The 9,358-nt window shown below is 42.7% G+C and overlaps 1 long non-coding RNA gene across 1 annotated transcript; it reads left to right on the plus strand.

Moving 5' to 3' along the window:
- LOC129033729 (uncharacterized) lies at positions 1–9,014 on the plus strand. The gene is made up of 4 exons (XR_008501658.1): positions 1–487; positions 3,683–4,278; positions 7,368–7,540; positions 8,140–9,014. It is a non-coding gene; the product is annotated as an uncharacterized LOC129033729 (long non-coding RNA).
- The last annotated feature ends 344 nt before the right edge of the window (positions 9,015–9,358 follow it).

Consider the following 9,358-nt stretch of genomic DNA (forward strand, 5'->3'; position numbering starts at 1 on the left):
AAGTACTGCATTCAAAGAAATACAAATACAACCAGAAAGTAATATAAGTCTGTATTCAGCATTTCAAATCTGTCCTGTCTATCAAGGAAACACTGAAGGAGGAGGTAAATTCTTAATGCATGGCAGACATTTAAAAAGTCTCTCTCACCATTGCTGCCCCGTCAATACCCTGCATGTGAATGCCAGCTTGTCTCTTGAGTTGTCTCTTTCCTATTCTCAACTTCCACCCCAAACACATCTAGAGCACAGGTGTTTTCTGTCACACTTGCCAGTCTTCCTTGCCTGCTCTTATTATGTAAATCAAATTCACCACTCTGTCCTGTTTTGTTTTCATCTCTGCTTCACTCAATACCCCGACTCCCTCAGGACTGTGTTGCTTCTGTCCCTGAATGAGTCCTTTTCTCCCGGGCTGCAGGGACCACAGAGGTCTTCTTCCTATTACTTCATGGACTGTATGAATTCCATCCAGCTGGTGACATCATGGCAGGTAAGAGAATATCTGTGGGAAAGTTGTGTCTGTTGTTCATAGTCAAGACCCAAAACCCTCTAGGATCCTTTATGGTAGACAAGGTCACAGGTCTGGCACCTTCTCTCTGTCTTGTCACCCCTCTCACACAAACCACAATTGCTGGAAAGCATTGCATAATGTGCATACAACGAACAAATGCCATGAATGTCCGGCCAAATCGATCTTTCAGTTTCTCATCATGGTCTTTCCCTTGCACCCAGACCTTTGGACTTGCTGTTCCATCCACTTAAAGTACTCATATTTCTACTTTCCTCTTTCCACCTATTGATCACCTGGTTAACTGCTTCTCATTCTTCAGGTCTCAACGTAGATATGCTTCTTCTAGGATGAAAAGTCTGGTCTCAGCAAGTTAGAAATAGGATCTCTGCCTTGGGCTCCCCTGGGATTCTGCATATCTGCTAGCAACATCTTGTAATTCTGAGTTTCCTTTTCCCCCTCATTAGAACCAGTACTCCTTGGGGGTAGGGAGCCCAGGTGTCTTTTCTTCTGGGACCTAACACATAGTAGATGCTCAAAAAATTTTAAAAGAGTGTCAAAAGAAAAATTCCTAAAAATTCTGGTTCAGTAAATTAAAAGGAAGAAGAGGGAGTATGACTTTAACCTTACAAACCTTTGAGTATGAAACACTAAAAAACAACACAAACAAACAAAAAAGTTTCAGCCTTCCTTCCAAGGAGAAGTCTTTTTCTCTCTGGATAAGTTGCTGCAAGGCAAAATTTCACTCAAAGTTCCTATTAGTGGTTACGTCTGAGATCAAGTTTGCATTACTGAATTTCCCCCAAATTGGTTTCTTTTCTAATAAACTCCAGTTAGGCAATAGCGTTTTCCAATTTCAAAGAGTAATAGTGCCTTTGGATTCCATAATGAAGCTACCAACATTTCAAATACTATCAACTACAAGTTAAAAAAAAAAAAAAAAAAAACACGAAGTCAAGAGTTTATGCCACTGAATTATAATCAGATAATTTATAATATAATGAAAGAACCATCACTAGGAAGTGAAGATTTAAGAATAATCAAATCCATGTGGCTCTGGAAAATGCTACCAAGGAATAAACTTATATTAGCAAATGGAATAAATTATCATATTTCAACATATTTCTTTCATGGGTCTAGTGCTAATTACAGAACTATAGTTTATTGGAGAATGTGCCTGAGCTAGCGAGGACACAATCAGGGCACACTTAGGCAGAAATCTGCCGCTGAATTAGAAATAAATGAGATGCTACAATATTTAATTTAATAAAAGCCCCAATGGCAGAAGAAACACAAAGAAACAAGTTGATGCTTTCTATCCAGTAACAAAAAGTGAATCTAGAAAAAGCAAATGTTATTCTAACATCTCAGACACAATCTGCTAAATATTTATTATAAATAGGAGTCCAGTAGACAAAGGGTTGCAAAGGAAACACTCAGAAGGCAGGTAATGCTACTACCATAGAGTTTTAAGAGATAATAAAACAAATTTACAATCTAGAGTGTTATCTCTTTTTACCAGGATGAAAAAATAAACCTTACCACCTGAAAATATGCAGCATAAGATGAAGTTTTCCTGACCTAAGAAAGAAATCAAAGAATGATGGATGTACAACAAAGTCAATAGTGAATTCCTCTGAACTAGAAAGAGGAATAACTATGTTCCTTTAATTTCAAAATTAGTCTCAGATAAATATCCTAGAAAGGAAATTGACTCATTTATTTGAAAAATCTATTCTCTAAATCTCATCTATCAATTGTTTCAATGTTGTTTCTCAATTCTTTAGAATGATGATTCAGGGGAGTTTTGTGTAAAGAATGAGTGTGGCTGAGATATTTACTGCTCATCAAATATCCATGTGTTCCCACCCACCTCCCAGCCCCCTCCCAGTTGCATGTGGTCATGTGACTAGTCCTAGCAAAAGAACTGTGAGGGGAGGTGGATGTGTCACTTCCAGACTAAGACAGTGGACAGCCACTAGGCATTTGCCTACAATCGTTGATCTCAAGTCATGGTAACATGGATGCCACTTATTTAGATGCTGAATCATTAGATAGAAGCAGACTAGATCTCTGAGTCACTGTGTGGAAGCAGCCATCCATAAGGAGCTTTGCTTAAACGAGGAATATACCTTTGTTGTCTTAAATTGAAGAGATTTCAGGGTTAATTTTTTACTGCAGCATAATCCAGCCTATTGTGACTAATACATAAGGGCCAGTCTAAAATGTCCTCTCAAGGTTCTTTCTAACCCAGAGGACTGAGTCATGTGTATCATCTGATGTTCATGAGAAGTTCTGAAGTTCAAAGGGGCCAGTGCTTTGGATGTAGTTTTTTTGTTTGTTGGTTTGGTAGGTTGCTTTGGCTTGGTTAAACTGATCAGTTAATTAAAACCTGGAATTCTAATAATGGTCTTAGAGAACTACAGCCTATGAGACTGCATGGTGCACACAGTCTATTTTGCTTACCATTGTATTCACATATACTAAGCTTATTACCCGTACAGTACTAACTGCGCAATAAATATTTGCTGAATGAAAGGAATAAAATAACTAAACAATTAAAATGACCCATACAAAGATTATGTAGATTGCATACAGCCCTTAGTCACCCCAAGTGTTCCCTTTGAAAGATGGAGGACACTTTCCCCTTTCATAGAAAAACAGAGGCTGTAGAAGAAAATCACTGCACTGAATACACTGGGCAGCCTGCTTATTCCTCAGATATTTATGGAGCACCCACTGCGTGCATTATTCTAAGTCTGAGGATAAAACAATAAGTCAGACAAATCTCCTGTCTTCACGGAGCCCTGCTTTGCTTTTCTTACGTATCTTTTTTAAAAGCCAGAGTTTGGCCTGCAAAAGGAAATATCCCAGATATCTAGTTACCTGGTATAAAAGTTAAAGCATGGCAGAAGGTCCACAGTGCAGCAATGTTTCACTTCAACAAATCCCACTTCCCCAGAGCCCTTGATGACTCACCTGCCTGCCTTGCTTTACCCTACTGCTGCTTCCCCTTGGACATTCCCACCTCCTTAGTTCTTGTTTGACTGAGCAGATGGTTCCTACCCTCCTGACTTGCCCAACCTCATTCTTAAGAAATGAGCACTTGTGCTGCTTCCTTGTGAGAGCGTGTCTTGATCTCTTCCTAGGTCCACTCCCTGCTGTTTTCTGTCATAGGTGGTTTGGAGATGAACTGGTAACCTGCCCTATGTTAAACGTCCTCAGACAGGAGCTCAGAACTTTTGAATATTTTCAAAAGGGTCACCGTGTCTTCAGAGAAATGCTCCCAACAGTCCTAACTGAAGTCAGCACTGAACTGGGCAAAGGACTCAAGAAAAAAGTTTCCTTCCTCCTCGATGTGTTGCTCAAAGCACTGCGTGAGACCACACAGAGCAGTATCCAAGCATTGAGCAACACTCAGAAGGGCAGCAGGACAAATGCGCAGCTGCTAATGACCCCTCTCCTGCCAATGCTTTCCTCCCTCAGCCACCTCTAGGGTCACCAAACAGCTGTAAATACAAGCCAACCACCCTCAAGGAGCTGGGATGGAGGGAGATTTTCTCCAGTCTCCAGTTCTGCCTTTGCATCTCTGTGGTCTCTCAAATGCTCAGCCAGCATTTTGAGTACACCCAACCTCACCCAGGAGATATATGTCACCCAGAAACATGTGCTTTCCAGAGAGAAGTCTTCCTGACATCATCGGGGCAGTCCTCCTCCACCTCCTCCTCTTCGCAGCTCTTTGTTCTGCAAATTAATGCCATCCAAACAATCCTGTAAGTGAATTGTTTTTTAAAAGGCTGAGGCTGAGGCTGAGAGCTGGGCATAATAACCCAGGGCACACCAACCCAGGGCACAAACAAGATTTCAGCCTTGCATGCTGACAGCTGCAAATAAAATCCTTAGTTAGAGTGGGGAGTAAAGTTCCCTGCAAAGAACAAGCTGTAGAAGCCTGGAAAGAAATAGGATCCCAAGGAGCAAGGATGTGGGGGATCTCCAGGTCTTCCTTTGCTCTCTTCCTGGGGCCCCTTCCTCTTCTTGCTGCCTCCTCCCCTGCCTTGAACATGTGCCCGTGACCCACAAGGGACAGCAAGGCTTCTTTTTTCTATCTGCTAGGCCATCCAGGTAAATAACAGGTATACAAATGAGTGAAAATACTTCCAAAATGTTGATAGTGCTTGGGAAAAGGAGGCTTTGTGTTACCTTCAGCAAGGCAAGCATGCAGAACTTTCTGAACTCAGATTTCAGCTGAGAGTGTGAGTCAGCTACAGGGAAAAGGGAAAAGAAGGAAGAGGGAGGACACAGGCTCCTCCAGTTCCCAACACTGATAGGTCTATAAGTTTGAAATCTGGATAGGACATATCTCCCTGCCTTCTGCAGATGGGTCTTTGTCAACAATTATGACCGCAGCAGGGGAAAAGCCCACTTCTAGTTTGGGCCTAGAATACTCTAGGAGTATTGCCCTAAGGAGCAGACTTCTAAGCAGTAGGTGTTTGTTAATTTTTGTATAGATCATGTTCAATGGAGTGAAATTAAGGGAATCATCTATATTTTGTGTAGGCAGATGAATTCCATTTTACTATTTCTATTGAATATTTGATTTTGCTCCTCTTACTCTCTTCTCTGAGGCAGTATCATGAGAAAGAAAAGTTGGTTGTAAATAGACCTTCTCTCTCTTGCATCCATCATCTGCCATCACAAAGGAAAGTAGTTTGACAATTAAGTAGCCAAGGATGACACCTGTGTAGCAGAGGTTCTGCATTCAGCTGCACCCTGGATCCTGGCAACATAATTGGACCCAAGGCCTTCCCCATTGTACACCAAAGAATGTTAATAACATGCCTGCATGCATGCATGTGTGCACACACATGACACACTCGCTACTCATTTGTAAGGATCTGTTTTTTTCAGGAATTATACGTATCTACCAAAGCAGATAGATTTAATGTATTGTAATAAGTCCACCAACAATATTTTTGGTTTAAGGGCTTGTTAGTGAAAGTTTTATAAAAATTTCACTTATTTACTGTTTCTGGTTTTTTTGTTTTGTTTTGTTTTGGTTTGGTTTGGTTTGGTTTATTGTTGTTGTTGTTTGTTTGCTTTTTGAGACAGGGTCTTGCTCTGTCACCCCAGCTGGAGTGCAGTGGTGCTATCTGCCACTGGCCCACTGCCACTTCTGCCTCCTGGCTTAAGTGATTCTCCCACCTCAGCCTCCAGATTAGATGGGACTATAGATGTGTGCCACCACACCTGGCTAACTTTTCTGTACTTTTTGTAGAGATGGGGTTTCGCCGTTATTGTCTAGGCTGGTCTCACACTCCTGGGCTTAAGCAATCCGCCCAACTCAGCCTCCCAAAGTGCTGGGATTACAGGCTTGAACCACTGAACCCAGCCTCACTTACCTATTTCTTAGAAACAAGCTTGTGGCTAGAATGAGGCATATGTGACTGGAAAAACATGCATGTAACAGCCACCACTAATACATATCTTAGGTGCTGTGAGTCAATTATAAAGAAGTGAGGATTCTCTGATATAAGAGAGGATATTCCTCATTTTGCCCCAAAGAGCATCCTAAGAGTGTTGGTTATTATATTTCTATACCTTTGGGGCCTAGGAGGGAGCCTGACCCATAGTAGGTGCTCAATAAAACATTCTTAATAAAATCTCATGAAGAGTCTACTGTGTGCCAGCGACTGCATTGGGCAGCAGACATATTTAAAAGGATATAGCTCTAGTCTTGATGAGTCAATCTAACAAGAGAAATAGACATAATGATTTCTTGAAGGAACTATTTGAGTTTCTTTTTTTAAGGATATGTAAGAGTTCAGCAGCGGGAGATGGAGTGAAAAGACAGCTCATAGGCATAAAATGCTGTGATGTGTTCAGGAAAGACTGTGACTTGAGTGTGGCTTGGATCCCAGGTTCTAGGAGACAAGGTTGAGGAGATAGATGAAGAGATAGCAAAAGGTCTTGGGTGTCATACAAAGGAGCTCCGGCTTCATTTTCTGGGAAGTGAGGAGCCTCAAAGCGTCTTATGCAGGAGCACAGATGGATTCAATGTGTTTTGCAGAAAGCTTACCCTGGCAGGAATATGCAGTATAATTTTAGGGTAGAAAAAAATAAAAAACTGAATCCTGAGGTCAGAGAAACTGTGGCTTCAATCTGAGCAAGGGAAGTTGAGATCCTGAAGTGTTCCATGTTCCATTTGCCCAGGACATTTGGCATCAGATGGGAAAATGTGGGAAAAAAAGCTGGAAAGAGTGGTGAAAAGAGGCAGGGTGGTGAAACTATTGAAGATGGGCAATGGGAAGAACAACCTGGAACCAACCAGGAGGGAGAGTATTTTGCTGGTATTCAATGGGATGCCTCTTTCAGTAGCTGTGGCCTTCTGGGAGTCTGGGATCACTTTCAAGGGAACCATGCCACAGATTCTGACTGTTCACATTGTAGATCTTAGCTCCGCCCCTTGACAATTGTGTGCATGTGAGTACTTTGTTGCTCTCTTTAGGCCCCGGATAGGAAAAGGTATGACACCTGAGAGGCAAAGAGAAGTGCTCCTTTACTAAGAGGTGAGTGGGTACAAATGAAGCCCTAGTAGGCCGAACAAAGGAAAGAAAGAAAATGGGCCGGTGTGGTTGACTCTGGTTGCTACTCCTTCCTGCCCTCGTGCCTATTCAGCTTCTTCATTTTCAGGTGACATTCATCACCCACTTCTACACCTGGAAGCCAGCTCTGCTGGGGCTAGTTTAGAAGCGTGGAGGGAGAAGGGGAGGTCTTTTTTGAAACACCGGTTGCACTGCAGACAGACAGGCCTCCATTTATTTTCCAGTGGAACACCATATTGTTTCCTCTCACTCTCTTCCAGCGAGAACTATCTAGGAAAGGACGAGGACCATATTACCAAGCCTTTGGATCTAATCCATGTGGCATCCCATCTGTGAGCTCCAGGGAGATTCAAAGTTGGCCAGTGCTGGAGGCCAATCATATTTATACCATTTCCATATGGCACCTTTTGATTGAGACTTGGCAAGCACATGAGTAAGTTTACTTTCCTTTTTTAAAAAGCTATATTTGTTCCCAACACTGTAATGTCTACAAATGTCTTTTAATTGTTATACTTGTAGCCAGGATAATAAGATTGGGCAAGCTTGAATAGCATTTAGTTTGGGACCTCTTAGAATGTCAGAGCTTTTGGGAATTGTCTTCCTGGGGTGGAGCTTTCCCTGAGGGGAATGGATGGCCCCATTACCAGTGAACTTGGACTATAAGTCACTCTTGGGGGATGAGAGAACTTTCTTCACAGTCAGACTGGAGGTGAGTCAAGCCAAGAGGCATTAAGAGGTTCCACGGGAGGAATCAGTTTCCTACCTGTGTCAGGGCTGTTGTTGTGTATGGTGTGTGAGGGCACCATTCTCTGAGAATATGATGTGAATGGTGCCCCTTGGAATTGTACAGCCGGGTGGCCCTGTGCCACACAGAAATAAGGAAGTGGCTCAGTGGGAGGACCTGGAGTATGTCTGGGCTTATGCATAAGTTGAGAGAGCCTGCAGCCATGCTTCGGTAATGTGGTAGAGAAAAGACCCCCACCCACATCTCCACTCCCACCCCCACACCTACACCTGCCAACCCCACTGCAGTCGGACTGGAGGAAGACAGAGAGCAAGACGTTGGAACAAGCAGCAGGGATGGAGCCTGGGACACAAGGTCAGCACATAGCAAGCCCTTGCTTTGGAGCAGAGGTGGCCGGTTTCCAGGGCAGTGAGTATTTGAGGCAGTAATCGTGACCTTCAGCTTCACTGGGGCAAGTATCACCTGTAAGAAAGCAGGCATTGGGTGTGATTAATTAGTATGCTTCTTTAGCATATGGGGTGAGGGAGGGACAGGGGCTAATTTGAGCAGTCAGGGACAAGGAGTCAACATCACTGTGGAGTGATAATGTTTGTACACCAAGCTGGTAAATAGACATCCTAGTTACATATGATTCTATTGGCATTGCCTACAGAGGAGAAAAAAGTGATCAAGTGGTTGTGGATTTTATGTTCGCTTACCTGTTTTAAAAAAAAAAGGTGAATAAGGAATTTTATAAAGACGTTGGATTCCAGCATGTTAGACATTGTAGTAGATTGAATTTTGATCCCCAAAAAGATATGTCCCAAGTCTTAACCTCACAGTAGCTGTGAATGTGAGCTTATATAGAGCCTTTGCAAATGTATTAAGTTAAGCATCTCCAAATGAGATCATCCTGGATTCAGTGTGGGCCCTAAATTCAATGACTGGTGGTGGTATAAGAGAAAGGAGAGAGAGACAAACAGACTCAGAGACACACAGAGGGGAAGGCCATCAGAAGACGAGGCAGCTATAGGAGTTACGCAGCCAGAGCCAAGGGATGCCAGAAGCCCACAGAAGCTGGAGGAGTCAAGGAAGGATTCTCCCCTAGAACCCTGGAAGGGACTGTGGCCCTGCTGACACTTTCTGGACTCCAAAACTGAGTGAGAATAAATTTCTGTTGTTTTAAGCCACTGGTTTATGATCATCTGTTCTGGCAGTCCTAGGAATGTAATACAAGCATATTTAGTATTTGCTGATATAAAAGTGAAGATTGATTTATTACTTCATGCCCATATTTCTAATTCAAAGTCCTAAAAACCTGGCTGAGAGCACGTGATGGATTTATTTAGTGCTCTAGGCAGCAATTCTCAAACTTGAGTATGCATCAGAATCACCTGGGGGGCTCATTAAAATACATTACTGGGCCCTACCCCCCCGCATTGCTGATTCAAAGAGTCTAGAGTAGGGTCTGATGATGTCAGTTTCTGAGAAGTTCCCAGGTGATGATGCTGTTAGTTTGGGACCACA

The sequence above is a fragment of the Pongo pygmaeus genome, chromosome 2 (assembly GCF_028885625.2).
Source record: "Pongo pygmaeus isolate AG05252 chromosome 2, NHGRI_mPonPyg2-v2.0_pri, whole genome shotgun sequence".
Taxonomy (NCBI): domain Eukaryota; kingdom Metazoa; phylum Chordata; class Mammalia; order Primates; family Hominidae; genus Pongo; species Pongo pygmaeus.